Source organism: Solanum stenotomum, chromosome 3 (assembly GCF_019186545.1).
Source record: "Solanum stenotomum isolate F172 chromosome 3, ASM1918654v1, whole genome shotgun sequence".
Classification (NCBI taxonomy): domain Eukaryota; kingdom Viridiplantae; phylum Streptophyta; class Magnoliopsida; order Solanales; family Solanaceae; genus Solanum; species Solanum stenotomum.
In genome coordinates this window covers 40,491,322-40,508,208 of record NC_064284.1, presented here as the reverse complement: position 1 = coordinate 40,508,208, position 16,887 = coordinate 40,491,322, and the positions used below count along the sequence as shown (strand labels likewise).

At 36.6% G+C, this 16,887-nt stretch overlaps 1 pseudogene; it reads left to right on the top strand.

Moving 5' to 3' along the window:
• Nucleotides 1-445: 445 nt before the first annotated feature.
• LOC125858948 (transmembrane 9 superfamily member 3-like) lies at nt 446-12,737 on the top strand (annotated as a pseudogene).
• The last annotated feature ends 4,150 nt before the right edge of the window (nt 12,738-16,887 follow it).

Genomic DNA, 16,887 nt, shown 5'->3' with positions numbered 1-16,887 from the left:
ATTATGGAGCAAGCATACTTACCCCTACTTAATGTCATTATCAATCCCCACACCCCTAGAACATCTCTTTCTTGGTTGAGTCCCTGTTTTTTTGTTAGATTGTGATAATTGAGTGTAAAACTCTTTTAGTTAATTTGGTAGAATCATCAACCCATTTGTTCTAATTATTACAATGAACCAGTTTACATTTTTAATTTCCTAGTTGAATTCATATCATTAAATTACTCCTTGTGGGGTTCAACCCCAACTCTTTTATTGGGTATTTTTACTTCTAACGACCACTTACTCTTCTAATTATTTTTAGGTTAAATAGAGAATTATAAAAATGGTGCTGCTTCCAGGGTGTGGTAGCTAAGAATTAAGTTTGTGAAATTAGTGTGCAAACTTGTTTGTCATAGTAGATACTTGTTTGGTGCTGCTAATGTGCCCTATTTTCAAGTGAAACATGAGTAAAAATGAAAGTGACGATGGTAGTCATTATGGGAAGAACAATAATATTGATGATATGAATGATATGCATGTGAATGCCGTTGAAAGCAGAGGAACAATTTGGTTACCTCCTACTACTGGGAGAGCTATTTTCGTAAATGGAACTATGTTACAATTGCTCCAAATAAGAGGATTGTTTGGAGGCCTTGCTCATGAAAAAACCATGATCATCTTCAAAACTTTGTGGACATTTGAGGACATTTCGTCTTTAAGAAGATATCACAAGAATCTATTTGTTTGCGGTTGTACCCTTTCTCTTTATTGGAGGAAGCAACTAGATGACTTACCGAATTATCTAATGATTCCATAAATTCATAGGAGGAATTGACCAAATCATTCCTTGAAAGATTTCTCCCTCCTTCAAAGATGGTGAAACTTGAAGATAACATCTAGAATTTAAAGAGAGTGGAAGGTGAACCTCTCAATGAATTGTGGTTGTGATTTCAAATATTTGTGTTACAATATCAACCACATGGTATTTCACTATAACACCTCAAAATTAAGAAGACTAGGAAAAGGGCTAAGCAAGCAGTCACCAGCCCAATCTGAGCCATGGGACCTTCCACGAAGACCTTGACGGGCAGTGAAGGAAACCATGACTCGTTATGGTGCTCATAGAGGGTTTCTACAACCTGTACATGACGGTTCCCCTCCCACAAACCCTTAAATGACCTGTGGTGAGAATCACATATCATTAAGGTGGTCGTGAAGAGGGTCAGGGTAAAAGGAATCATCCCCAGCCACTGGTCAAAGACCATGACTTCCATATGGCTTGTGGATTCCCTGACGGGTCCTGAAGGTCATCATTGCAGTGGTCGAATCAATTGTAAGTCAGGATCTTTTCCAGATTATTCTATCCTAATACTATGTCTTTTTACCCTTATCTTGATGTCACAACCCAAGGCTACCCACTAGATGTGACACAGCGTACACGACTCCATAAAGCCTTATATAAGCATCATAGCATATCATAACATAAGAACATAGGAAAAAGTGTGGAAATTTAAAATCTTTCTTTACAATTGAAGTCTTTTATAAAAACCAAGTGGGAGTCTACAACACTATGACTCAAACCATCTATAAAACTTGAATACAATCTTAGGGACACGACCCTTACAAAAGTCTAAAACATAAGGAAATACTGAAAGGACATAATGGTCAAGCCCTCGAATACTATGAGGACTTACCAATCTTTTTCTTCTTGATCTACTATGGTTGTAGCCAAGAGGGTAGATGCCGATATCACCAAATCCTACACTTATAGAAAATGTAGAAAATATGGTTAGCACAAAAACTGTACTAAGTATGGAAGCCATGCATAAAAATCCTTAAAACATGCAAAAAAAGATATTTTAGTTGAAACCATGCTATATGCCAATTTGAACATCATCTTTGAAATAGTTGGGGAATGTAGCTCATAAGACAACTCATGTACAATTTATCATAGCATAAAGGATATCATCATAATCACAAGCATAGTCTCCAACATAAACATAATGCATACCCCAATCATCACAAGACATAACTCACACACATAGTTAAACACCAAGATCATCTCATCATAATAGAACCATCACATAAGTAACCTTAGGTTATACTTGTGCAATGCATAGGTAGGATCCCATAATCCTATCCACACTAAGTACCACTTTTAGGCCACCATGCTCATACTTATCATGCTTTGATCTCATCCATAGTCAATACTCATAGACAAGGAAACATTTATGTTCATAGCTTATAACAAGTAAATCACTCTTAGCAACAATCCATACCATACATGCATAAATTCATATATCTTCATAGCATAAGGAAACCACACCATAACCTCTTTATTGGTCTACTTGTGCAATGCATAAGTGAAGTCCCATACTCCCACTAACACTAAGTAGAGCTCATTGAGAAGTCATAAGTATAGTTCATGTTCATGTACATAAGTCATATAAAGCATGCATTAACTCATAAATCATCATGTCATAAGAGAAACATACCATGACCACTCTTAAAGCCTACTTGTGCAATGCATGAATGAAGTCCCATACCCCCATTCCTACTAAGTAGAACATCTTGAGGAACCATAGTACATAACTCATGTTCTTGTTCATAGTTCATGTTCTTGTTCATGGAGGGAAATAGCCTTAACCGACATAGACCATGTGAGCTACATGGAATCCGATGTCATGCCCCCACATCGGAAAGAGATGTCCTACTTGCCTAAGGTAGAATTGAAGTTTATTAGCTTAGGTGGATCCACTAGATAAAGACCTATGTGGTCACATAGTTATGGGATAAGGACTACTAGAAACCCGGACTAACTGAGGTAAAAGGTTTCCATCTCATGAGATAGTTGTTTTGGGAACCCAGACTAATTGGCGTAAAAGGAATCCATTTAGAAAGCCGAGCTAACTGGCGTAAAAGCTTTCATTTGGGAAGCCGGACTAACTGGCATAAAAACTTCCATCTCATATTCATATCCACTCGGTGCTATGCATAATTCCCTTTAAGTTCATGTTAAGTCTTTACTTAAGTTCATGTTTATGGAAGAATGACCTAACAATCAATCCAACATGATATCATGACATAGCTCATAGTTTCTATAGGTGAGAATGGCTTTTCAACCTTAGAATCATTAATATTTGAGTAAACCTTTCACATCATGTTCATGAGAATAGCCTTTAAATCAACACAACAACATTATCATAGTCATATACATTTCATGCATAGTCATGTGTAAAGGTGCATATGCGAATTAGCCTTTCAACAACACCTTAGTTACATCATAGTCATATTCATACATGGTGTGTGTGTGTGTGATTGTCCTTTCAATTACACAACAACAACATTATCATCATAGACACTCCACTCTCAAAGTGTTCATAAAACATGCACATAATATCATAATCATAGTATCTTCACTTTCTAAGTGAGTCACAAGATCATACACAATTCTTATCAACATGTACAAACCCTCATAATTTTCCCTTCAAGGGCTATGAATCAAACTCAACCTAAACATCTAGATTTACTAGATTCGATAAGGGGAATATCATGATTCAAGTAAATCATTCATTTCATGCATAAACTCATGTACTCATATTATAGGTCATGTGGGTGAAGTCCTTCCACAATAATGCCATATACAATTCAAAATACTTAATAGATACCTTTTTAAAGACTTAACATCCTTATTTTATTCAAATTAGCTTTTACCCTTAAAGCCCTAGAAGCCATCTTCATGCTACAAGCCTTACTCTCAAGCAATGCCACACATGACCATCATGTATACCTAATTGACAAGGTAATCCAACCACATGCTTAATTCTTTAATAAATTACAGTCATATGGCATCATATAAACTCAATCAATATACATATAATATATTCACATACTTCATTAATCAATCAACCCACATCATGAATTCACAATTTAGTAAATATGGGGGGATTCATGGTTTCATGGAGAGATTTCATCATAAATAAATGATAAATCATCAATTCAATCATAATCCATCATAAATCAACCATTGAAAATATTTTGAAAGAGAACCAATGACTTAGATTGAAACCCTAGCTTTTGGGGGAAATTGGAAGCTTTGAAATCAAGTTTTGAGCGGACTCTATAAGTGAAAGCTACCCATAGATGAAAATACACCATACCTTATGAATATTACTCAAGAAATTGAGTGGTAAATATGAGTTCTTAAGCCGTAGACATTGATCTCTTCTTCTTCTTCCTCTTCTTCTTCATTGGAGGTTTTAGAGAGAGAATTATTTGGAGAGGAAAGTTGGTTATGATTTGAGTCTTGGGAATTATGAAGTAAATAGGTTAGTTAATGGTCTAAAAATACTTATATAAGTCTATTAAAATAATATAAAACGACCCTAAGCTAAAATAATTAAATTAGGAATTTCCTAAAAAAGACTCACCTTGGCTAAACTTGGCAGATTGTGCGGGCAACATCCACAACCTAGGACTCATGGACCATGAGTGGGGCTACGCTCCTTCCTGCAGGTCCGTGGGTGGTGGTCTGTAACTCTTCATTTTGGCCCTTGACCCACTACATAGTTCCACTGGGAGTGGATGGACCTACGTCCAGTAGGTCCCATCTGTAGGTCATATACTTAGGTAGTTTTGGGGCAACTTGGGGTTAGGCTTTAGGGTCCTCCTCAAGGACCCCTTGGTTGGTACTTGGGGGGTTGTACCTTAACATCTAACCCCTAAACCCCTCAACCTAATTTCGGGAAAACCATTTTACACTTCTTAACCCCACACCAAACTTAAAAGCTCTCACGTAAGGCTCTAGTTTCACCTACTAGTTTTCCGGGTGTCACACTAGAGGTCCTATATAAGAGTTTTTGCTCCCAAAATTTACCCAATTAAAATAATTCTCTTAAATTCCTAAAAGAAGAACAAGTCTTTCTCTCCAAAATATTTCTCTCTCTAAAAAACTTGAAGAAGAAGGAGTCAACCTAGGCTTTCAAGTCAAGTCTCCAATTCCTCCATTGAAGACACACTTTTGGAACTGAGGTATGATTGTTTTCATCCATGGATCCCTTTCCTCCATAAAGTTTCCAAATTCTCCATTTTACAAAGTTAGAAATCCCCAATTGAGTTGGGGCTTTTCTTCCATGTCATGGGTTCTCTTCAATGTTGAGTTATTCGTTTGTTATTTGATCAATTATGCATGAATTGAGAAGATTCCATGTTTTAAGATGAATTCCCATGAACCCATGCTTAACCCATATTTTCTAGATATTGATGATTTAAAGTGGGTTTTGAACTATGTAAGGTGAATTATTGAAATATGCATGTTCTTATGAAATTGATGAATTATGATGTAAGTTGTTTTGAGAGTAAAGCATAGACGAGTTGTTGTTAATTGTTGTGAAAGGATTTCTCACATAATTAATCCATGCATGAATGTGAAAGTTTTTTCTCACATAAAGGATTCTAAGGTTGAAAGGACGTATTACCTTAAATGAATCAAAGTTAAAGAGCTATTCTAATAAAACCTAGCTTGGATTGGTTGCTCAAATATACCTTTCCATGGATGACATATGACTTGCTTGGATTGACAATATAATGTGCCCTTCCATGGATAATCAAGACAAGTATGTAATAATGACTATTCCATGAGATTTATGCTAAGCACCTTGAGGATGTTGAGATGGAAGCTCTTCCTAGTTGAGATCGGGTTTTTAGTAGAAATCACCTTATCCCATACCTATGTTCTCCTATAGGATGGTTGTCTTATATAGACATTATCTAGTGGATCCACATACACTATGGGTACACACTCTTACCTTGGCAAGTAAGACACCCCTTTTCGATGTGGGGCAAACTCTGGATTCCATGGTAATAACTCACTTGATCTTACATGTTGTTTAAAAGTAAATCTCCCACATGTATCTCACATGTGACTTAAGATGATGTCTACTTGTATTGATCATGTTTTATGATGTATGTCTTCTAGTTCATTTACATTCATGTTTTAGCTTGGTCATTGCATTTTATGAAAATGTCCTTTTTAAGCATGTTTTCAAATGATTTATGCATAACTATCATACTTGGTACATATTTGTACTAACTTATACTCTTGCATGCTTTTTTATGAAAATGTAGGGTCCAATGCTCCTGATTTGCCTTTGTGTGGTTAGGTACCCTATAGTTGAAGATTTGAAGATTGGTGAGTCCTCATCTTCCGAGGACGAAGCTTTTATTTCTTTATTCCTTTACTTCCAGTTTTGGACTTAATGTACGGGCTACGTCTCGATCACTTCTTACGTACTAGATGGCTATGAGATGATGTTTAGACTTCTACTTCATATTATAAAGTCTGTTGAAACCGTCTTTTGAATCTTCTATTTCTATTATCTTGTATGATGAATGTTAAGTGGCTTGTCTTGGGCCTTTTGGGATTTTATATGCCATGTTACGCCTAGGAGCTACCTTGGGTCATGACAAACTTGGTAATTAGAGCACAAGATTTTGAAAGGTCATAGGAAGTCTTATAAGACACGTCGAGTAGAGTCATGTTCATAAGTGTGAAGCACGCTACGCTTATGAATGCGAGGCTATAAGATGTTTAGGAAACTCCACTTCTTTCATTAATCTAAAGTCTTGAGATAGAGTTTAACTCTATAATTTCACCCTCATAATCCTAATCTGATTCTCTATAGGATATGGCTACTCAAAGAGCATATGCTAGAAGGAATGTGACAGAGAATGTGGAACAAGAGGCTCCTTCTTAAGCTGCTCTAGTTCAGGTCGATCCTTAGGCCAAGCAAGTGATAAATGTGAATTTTAGGGCTGATGTCAAGTGTTGGCTTAAGCCATGACGACCCAAACTAATAGGGAGTTTGAGGCTCCCATGAACCCAAATGTGGGTATGACAACATCCAGGGTGAGGGATTTCACAAGGATGAATCCTCCAGAGTTTTATTGTTCTAAGGTTGAGGAAGACCCTCAAGAGTTCATTGATGAGATTTATAAGGTATTGATGATTATGGGAGTGACGTTGCTGTCAAAGGCGGAGTTGGCAGCTTATAAAATTAAGGGTGTTGCTTAAATATTGTTTAACCAATGGAAAGAAAGGAGGGCAGACGATGTGGGTCCTCTTTATTGGGAGAAGTTTAAAATTGATTTTCTTGATAGGTTCTTTCCCATTGAGATGAAGGAGGCAAAGGGGCTTGAGTTCATCAACCTTCGTCAACTGTCATGACCCAAGGTACCCCCAATACAACATTGTAGGCCTATGGCCACACTAAATCTGGACAACGCTTGTAAAGTGTTGCCTAAAATGTTTTTGGGCACGCTTTTAAAGCATAGCCAATGTTTTTAACTTTTGGCTTCGATAATATTGGCAACACTTATAAAACGTACTCTTTAATGGTATAGGCTACACTTTATAAATGTTGTTATATCATGACATAATTGACTACAACTATTTATATATATGGCCACACTTTTAAAGTGTGCTATTTTTATAATTAAAAAACAACACATTACAAGTGTAGCCTTAAAGTTTTCACTAAAATATAATGTTCCCTCCAACATTTTCAAGTCCCGCTCCAATTTTTATTTGGCAAAAAAAAAAAATCATAAAACATAAAACCTTTCAACTCTAGGTCTTTTCCCCATATCAGAAAAAATTTATAATTTCCTGAAGAACAAAATTTGCTCCAAATATAAATTTTTTCCCAAGTTTTAGGTCTTTGCTCCAAATCTAAAACTTTTCAAGGGCTCACAAATTAAAAGGTATTTCTTCATCAACACATAAAGCAAAGTTTTTTCACAAAGCAAAGTGAAGAATCGTTTGAAATTTTCATTCATTACAATCGGACTATGATTTTGCTCCAATCTGAAAATTGCTCATCGTGAATCGCTTGTCTAGCTGTTCTTGTCAGCTTGAAGAACAAAATTTGTTCCAAATCTGATGTTTTCGCTGTTTTAGTTTAGTTGGTGAATATGATAGAACAAATTGCTTCACTTCAGAAGATGGTGTCTGAAAGCTTCATAACATTGAAAGGATTTTGTTGGAATAAAGTTTATTAGATAAAGATGTAATCTTTAAAAGTCTAAATTTATGGCATCTGGGTTATTTTTCTAATATTCTTGTTTTGTTGAGATGATTTTTTGTAGATTTTTCGAAGTGTAGCTCGTTTTAGTACTATCCACATCATTTAATTCTTTACCCCATTTTTCTCTTTTAGATTTGTTAGTTTCCCTTAAACCCACTGCACTCAAAGATTATAGAAGAAAAAGAAGAGTAAAAATTTATTCCTTAAAAGTCTAAATTTATGGAATCTGGCTGATATTCTTGTGTTGTTGGGATGATTTTTAGGAGTCTAGCTCGTTTTTGTACTACCCACATCAGTTAATTCTTTGCCCCATTTTTCTCTTTTATATTTGTTAGTTTCCCTTAAACCCACTACACTCAAAGATTACATAAGAAACAGTAGAGTAGAAAAGGACAACAAAAACAACAAAGAACTATTGTTCGATGAAGTAGAAAATTTAACAGTCAATATCATAGCCGAGTACAAGTTAACTTCAAACAACTCAATAATAATTGGCACACACGTGTCCTGATTTCATTTGATTATTTTAGTTTTTGGATCAGTTGTAGGGTTAATGCTATTGCTAAGAAGTGAGAATCCACAACATTGACTCTTGAATTCTCATCAACACCTGAATCTTCTACCTGGGTGTCTCAATTTCTATGAAAGTTTCGCTATTCCGTGGTTCAATATCCCTAAGGTGAATGACCCATTTAAGGTAATGATTTCAATGTTGAAGTGTTAAATGTGTTTTCTTTGTTCTACTATTTTTCTCTAATTATAGATTATGTTATTGGTTATCAACGAAAATGTAGAACTTTAATTTTTAGGTTGGGATTGTGGCGTAGTTGAAACGGAATGAGCTCAATTGGTGAACATGCTTCTTGATAGAATTTATCAATCTCAATTAGTTCATTTAATTTCCTTAATCGCTAAGGATATATTTATCGACATTAGTTCTTTGCTTAAATGAAGTTCTATGTTGTTTCAACACTTCAACACTTCATCAATTTTGCTTCAGCCAGAACTGTCCTCGACATCTCATCCATCTTCATCGACTCTGTGGTAGGTAGGATTTGGAAATTTCTTCAAGTTTCAACATTTATTGCAATTTATCTACTTTCTCACCCTTTTGTAATAGTGTTTGTGAGGGAGAGGATTGTTCTCTATGTCTATTTCTTCGGTTACACTCGTTTCTATTTCTACTATGTTAAATTACAAACAAGATAGTGCAACTTCATGCTTTATATTAGTCAAACTTCATTATATGTACCACAGTAGAAAGACACATGTGAATTTCTAAATGAATATTCATCCACTTTGTCATTTCTACTACTGCTATTCTCTCCCTTTCGATAAATTCTTGGTTTAAGGCATAATTAAGATGAGCTTGAATATCATGTAGCCTTTCCCTTGCTGGTGCAATTCTGTTGTCCAAGCTACCTATTCCTTGATGTTGTAGTAGCTTTAGTGGTTCTTTGCATAATTTCAATCTAGCCCAGAGTCTAAACATGTTTGTCCCCCAAACTGGTTGCTGCCAACTATGTTGTACGATCTCCATGAATTTCTCATCCTCAGTTAAAATGTTGATGAACCTGAAAGACTTTTTTCTCAAGGAGCTGTGGTGATTTCCATATGGATTGGGGAGTTATCTGAGAAGTGTTTTTCCTTGAATTGAGCTGTAATGTGACCATATGAAATACATTCCTCGTTACATAATGCACTATCTATTTTGCTCCAAATATACCTATTAGTCCAAGTAAATACTCTTCCGGTCTCTTTCATATCAGTTAGGATTAGAGTATCAATTACTTGCTGGAAATCTCTATTCTCACTTTCGTTTACTGGTTGGCCTCATTTTCTATCCTCAAATGATAACGGAGAGTTGAACTTTCCACATATGCACCAAGGGGTAGTTAGGTTAGTACCAAACCTCATCAAACCATCCCATAGGTCCCTTCTCTCTTACAGATTATTACTTCCATATACTACAGTTATATGACACTTAAAGTTTGTTCTTCTATCAACCACTGTACAATGGATGTACTGGCCATGTGTTGCTTGAACAGTAACCTCCAAGTTTGTTCTTCTATCAACCACTGTACAATGGATGTACTGGCCATGTGTTGCCTGAACAGTAACCTCCACCTTAGTTGCCTAATAGACACTCATGATCAGTTTCATATAGACATTGTTGTTGAATTTTTGTTTTCTCATCCATGTGAATTCCATCTTGGTCGTGATCATCTGGATATGTTAGTTTACGTGTTGCTGTATGATTTTTTCTGAGGCTTTTCAGTGTTGATTGCCTTCTTTCTTGAGACAGGTTGAACGTCCTACTGGTCAAGTTCATATAGTTGTAGTTGTTTGTAAAATCCACTATTGCATATTGGTCAAGTTCATATAAGCATTGTTTGTTCTGTTCGCTGTCTGTCAAATCGTACATCAGATATGTGAACATGTGCAAGAGAGTTAATATGTTTGATGTCAAAACTTAGGAATCTACTCATATACCATCAAAGAAGAACAAAAACTTACAGTCTTGGGGAGAATTAAAAGCTGACTGGAATCTAGGACTGTTAGTCTTCTTGAGTTATGTTTAAAAAGGTAATAAAAAGCATACATCCAATCTATTAAATGTGGGTAGCCTAGGTTCAACAGAAAGTGAACCTAGGCTTCTTAGTCTTCTTGAGTTCTATTCAACTCCTCGTTCTTAGTCGTCTTGAGTTCATAGTTTTTGTGCTCGCCTTAAGCTTGGTTTATTTAATTGTTAATCACCATAAAATTTAGATATTCATATTTCTTTTATATGTATGGATTACGTATTTCTTGTTTTGGAGACTGTTGTGTTGAGGGCGGTTTTGATCTAATAGATAGAAGGAAGGTACTTTTTAACCATTTATGATATGTTAAGGCCATTTTGACCTTTTTCTGTTTTCCTAATAAAGATTTTCCCTGGAATCCTTAACTATTTGTTCCTTGCATTGCTGCAAATACCATATCTTTACAACTTTATAATTTATGATTTTCCCTGGTGCTAATTTGAAAGCTCCTGGTTCAAGGTCATATGTTGAGTTGCAAATAAGCCAATCTACTGATTTCACAACTTTGTTGTTGTGTACCAACATGTTGAAAATGATTTTATGCATTGTTGAATTTCCCATGCTTGTCCAAAGTAAATCTGATAAGTTCATGATTGGCATAGTTGGTTCAAACTGAAAAGTATTATGATCTGCCATTCTGCATACCAGGTTCATTCTACAACTTTTCTCTCATTGTATTTATGTGGAGCTCGTGAATTCAATAGCTTTTGTCGAACATCGTATATGAAACTTATTAAATAAATATATGACTATGAACTCAGTTCTTATTTTGTATGAAGTTTTAATGTCTGTTGTAAGAACTCATAAATTTCAAATCCTGTATCCGCCTATGAGCTTAGACTATAGTGGCAATTCGTATCACAAATTTTGATAGATGTATGTTGGAACACTTGAAATCTTATGTTACTTGAGTTCATATGCAGATCATGTGAAATTAGAAGAAAAGAAGGAAGATCTAGGTGAGATTTTAAATGGGGATCGACTCGTGAGTGGTCCTTATGCACTTTATTTCTTGGTAGATAAAGACTTGGAAATTCTTTGTCGAAAGAAGTTAACAAAGGATGAAGTTGCTCAGTTTCGAAGAGTAGTTGATAAGGACTATAACTTTGAGATGCACTACGATGAATTGCCCGTATGGGTCCTTATCAGAAGAGTTGAGAATAGGGAAGAGACAGATGATATAAAATATTACAAGTACTTTCTTTACAAACACATTCATTTCAATATCCACTATAACATGGACCGTGTTATCGAGTTCACTGCACGAATGGATCCACATTCTGTTTTGGACCTAACAGAGGATAGGGAAGTCAATGCTGAGTTCACATACACCGCAAAATGGAAGGAAACATATATTCTGTTTGAGAATCAGATGGATAAGTTCATGCATACTTCTCTACCGCATATCTTGGAGATTCATTGGTTCTCGATTATCAATTCTTGTGTCACTGTCCTCCTTTAACCGATTTCCTTGCCACGATTCGTATGCGAGTCCTTAAGAATGATTTTATCAAGTAAGTGGCTTATCCTTCATTTTCAAAAAGAAAACTAACTAGTCATAAACTCCTACATTTGTCCTGATACAAATGTTGTTACATATAACATATAGTAATGCATCGTTCCAAAGAAAACTTGTCCGCTATAGAGAGGTCTGACTATATCTGATTTTCTCAAGAAATAACTCTTTTAATTGACAATGTATGCAAAAGGTATGCACATGATGAAGAAGCAGTTAACGATCAAGAGGAGACAAGATAGAAGTACATACATAGTGATGTCTTTAGGTTCCCGAAACACAAGTCATTGTTTGCTGCAACACTTGGTTGTGGTGCTCAGCTCTTTACAGTGTTAGTGTCCTCTGAAATCTATTCTGATAAGTTAAGTCTAATGCAAGAAACATTTGCATTATTGTATATTGTGTATCTTGTACGGGACAATTTTTATATTCATGATGGCGCTTGTCGGGGTGTTTTATCCTTACAATAGATGAGGTCCATTCACTACCCTCATGGTTATATATGCACTCACTTATAGCATTGTTGGATACACATCAACCTCTTTGTATTGTCCGCTTGAAGGAACTAATTGAGTAAATGTTGTAATATTCTCATAAATGCTGAGAAATTATCATCTAGACACTAAACTTGTTGTCTTGTTCCAGCTATAACTATAATATAAGCTGAGGTGTATCATGCCTTTCCGTTATCATAGTTGATTAAGCATAAACTACTTACTCGTAAGAGAGCACAAATGACAAGGTTCAAATCCCCGATTGAGATTACTGTTGTTGAACTCGAGACAAAGGGGAACCTAGTATGTTGGCTACGAGTTTAGCAGACCATAGTAACTTTGGTTCAAATCCTGTATTTCTGCATGTGGCGTAGCAGGTACTCGGTAAAATAGTCAATGGGAAGCAAATTGTTCCAGACATCATTGTTATATTTTAAGAACACCCATCTGAATACGAGTCTCACACATATGTATGCTTCCACATAAAGAGGTTTAATGTAATGAGATCTAGAGGGCTATATACAACACGAAAGCTGGGTTCAGACGTCCACGGAAGAGTATTTGACCTCTTTTGTTCTCACTCCCATCTTCTTTAAATGAAACTATTTTTTTTTGTTCTTTCCTGTAGTTTGTTACTCGTTATTGTAACTCAAGTTATGCTTATAAGAACAACATCCACAAGATGGATTTGTGGTACACTGAACATGATTTATTTTCTCACTTGTATCCCTTTTTTATCTGGTTCTTCTCTTATTTTCTGGTTGGATTATTAGATTGTTTGGAAAACATTTTTCTACATGTACACTAATTGTTGCTGTAGTTTTTCAAAAGATTTTTTTTTTGCTTAATTCGTAGCTGCTTTAACATTTTGCTGATTAGAATCTGATTCCTCCTCTATGAAAAGAGGTTGTTTCTGGTAAATTTTGTTAGTTTCTTAGTTTTGGAAATGAGGTTTCTCTACTTTAACATGCTTTAACATTTTGTTCTTTTGTAAGTTTTGGAGAGTTTGGTGTGACTTTATTGTTACGACTCAATTTTAGATTTGTTAGTTTTGTAGAGCTTTACTGTTCTGACTCAATTTTAGATTTGTATTAAGGAGAGCTTCAGTTTATGGTTGCTCTACTGTGACTTTATTGTCATGAATTGGTTTGGCTTACTGTGAATTTGAGCATATTAAATACACATGATTTATTTCACTAACTTATAATTTTATTTTGAATGTGCAGGAAAATGCCGGTGATTGAATTTGAATAATGGGATGAAGTAAACTCGATCTATTATAGTGAACGATGAAGAGTTTTTGTTATGTTTGAATTCATTTGGTTTTGTGGAATTTACTGATAGTAGAGACATGTTTGTCGAAGTTTGGTTGTACAAGACATGTTTCTCGAAGTTTATTAGAAATATATAGCTTTGATTTATTTATTAGATAATTTTGTGCTTTAGATCGCTTATATATTTAATTATTATATGTGATTATTGAATATACAAATAAAAATTAATTTTCTTAAAAATAAAAAATTGTGGCTACAAAAATTCTGCACATTATTGCCACACTTCACAAGTGTTGCTATAGGGACGTCCAATGTGTGGCTTGCTGTACACAAGAAAAGCTACACTTTAAAAGTGTTGTTCTAGATGAGATATAAAAGGCAACATTTTTTAAGTGTGCCCAATAACAAAGCAAAGGCCACACTTTTAAATGTAGTATAATCAAACAAAAGGTGTTGCTAATGAATTACTAAAAAGCGTGCCCTTATACCTCTTTGGCCACACTTTTGAAGTGTAGCTATTATGACAACATTTAAAAAGTGTGGCCTAATGTCTAAGGTTACGCTCCTTTTGGCCATCCCTTGAAGAGCGTTGCTTAAAGTCCAAAAGTGTAGCCTTTTATCAAAGGCCACACTTTTTGCTAGTTTAGGCTACACTTTACTGGGGTGGCTAAAAGCCTAAAATGTTGTAGTGCCCCTAGGCATAACATGGAGTATAAGACCCCGAAAGGCTCCATACAAGCCACTTAACATTCATAACATAAGACATAGAATGAAAAGAGGTAACTAACAACATTTGAAGTCCCAAAAGTTTTATAAAAGTGTATAGGAAGTCTAAACACTTTTATCATTAGCCATCTAGTACATACGAATGAAAATGGGCCTAGCCCATACATCATGTCCAAAACTGAAAGTAAGAAAGAAAACTGAAAATAATGAAAGTCCGTCCTCGAAACATGAGGACTCACCAAAGATCGAAATCTCTCAAATTAAACTCTAGCCACGAAACTGAGAACCCTGACTTTCGGACCCTACACTTGGGGAAATGTAGGCAAGAGTATGCGTTAGTACAAACATCTACCAAGTATAATAACCATGCATATAAACATTTAAAAACATGCGTAAATGAGGACATTTTCATGATTGTGCGATGATCAAGCTATAACATAAATCTTGAATGGTTAGAAACATAAGTCATAACATATGATCAATGCAAGTTAATGTCATCTTAAAGCATACTTACGATACTTCTTGAATTAACCTTGGTTCATCATAACTTTACTTGTTTGTGGGAAGTAGCCTTAACCGACATATAAGACCATGAGAGCTATACTAATGGAATCCAATGTCTCCCATACCGAAAAGAGTTGTCCTACTAGCCATGGTAAGGACCATGAACTTATAGCTATAGTGGATCCACTAGCTAATGTCTATCTAGACAACCCTATGGTGGCACATAGTTAGGGACATGGGTAATCACAACTTGTCCACTCGGTACTAAGCTTAACTTCAACGGAATAGTTCTTAATCCTATTCATCTTAGCTCATGAAGGAACATGGGTAATCACCTCTTGTCCCTATATCATGTGACATGGTAACCTCCCCTTGTCTTTATATCGTCTGACATGGGTAATCGCCTCTTGTCTTTCAGTTAGAGAGAATGGGTAATCGCCTCTTGTCTCAACATTAACATAACTTATTACTTATCGGTTCAGTTTTGGTGAGAATACCTTTTAACCCTCAGAACCTGTATAATGTGAGAAAAGCCCTTCACAATTCATGCTTGAGCAGCGACCCATTCTGCTCGCTCGCCATCTGCAGCAATGTACCTGGCCAGCCATAGTATCACAGCCTCTCGCTGCTCAGCATTCCTCTGGAGAGTGCCACTCCGCACGATGTCCCAGCGGTAATTAAATTCTGACGTGTTAGGAGACCAAGAGTGGCCCGTGGTAAGACCATAGAGAAAATGGCTAATGGTGGCGGGTGATATGTCAACTGGACACCTTCGAACCAAGGTGGAAATGAGCGGGGCCTGAGCTAGTGGCTTTGACATCTTGGAAATGGACCCGCGGAGAGTGGCATTATAGGAAGCATAGAACTCCCGGACAATATCCTCGCTATACGTCCCTGGGTCTCGAGCCATCCAGTCACACTTGTGAAGTTTGAACAGCCGGTGAATAGCTGGCATAGTATGCAAGCTCGCCGTGAGGACTCTGCGCTCCTCTTGAATTAATCGGGCCATTTTTTGTTTGTCATTCACCATCTTTGCATCCCGATAGATTTGCCATTGACCCTTGACACACCACCTATTCAGCTCCCCTGCTACCGAAGTGGGTTCATCATTCCTTGGTGCAGGAATGGCCTCTGAACTAGTTGCCTCATCAGACGAGGCTGCTTGGTCATTCTCTCCAGACCTTGTGGACGATTTGGCGTTGGAACCTGTAGCACGGACAGACTTTGATTGTGAAGAGTGGGCAGACTGGGAGCCTGAGGCATGGGTAGACTCGGATCCGGACATAGGTCCCTCCGAACTGGAAGCAGCCCCAGTTGGTGACCCGATTAGTGTGTGCTCCTCATCAGACTGGGAGACAGTGACTACGTCGGGGATCACCTTCCGGGGGGTGCTCCTGGGTGCTGCGCGAGAGGCCCTAGGGTTGAGAGGCACATATGCGGGGTCAGAGTCATTCTCGATGTCCTCATCAATCAACCGAAAGCTAGGGGCAACCGATTTGGACTTGCCCCGTTTCGAGTAGGTGACCATCTTCTTGGGTTCCATCGTACCTGCAGGAACGTCATTAGTGCCAAAACTAACCATATGCAACACAAGAACTTATTTAGAGTTGGTAACGACCCTAAACTAAGTCCACAAAAAAAATATGACAGATGCTACAAAAGTCATCCATGGAGGAGACCTACGGTCCGTAGACTGATCTACGGTCCGTGGATATCTTCCGTGGA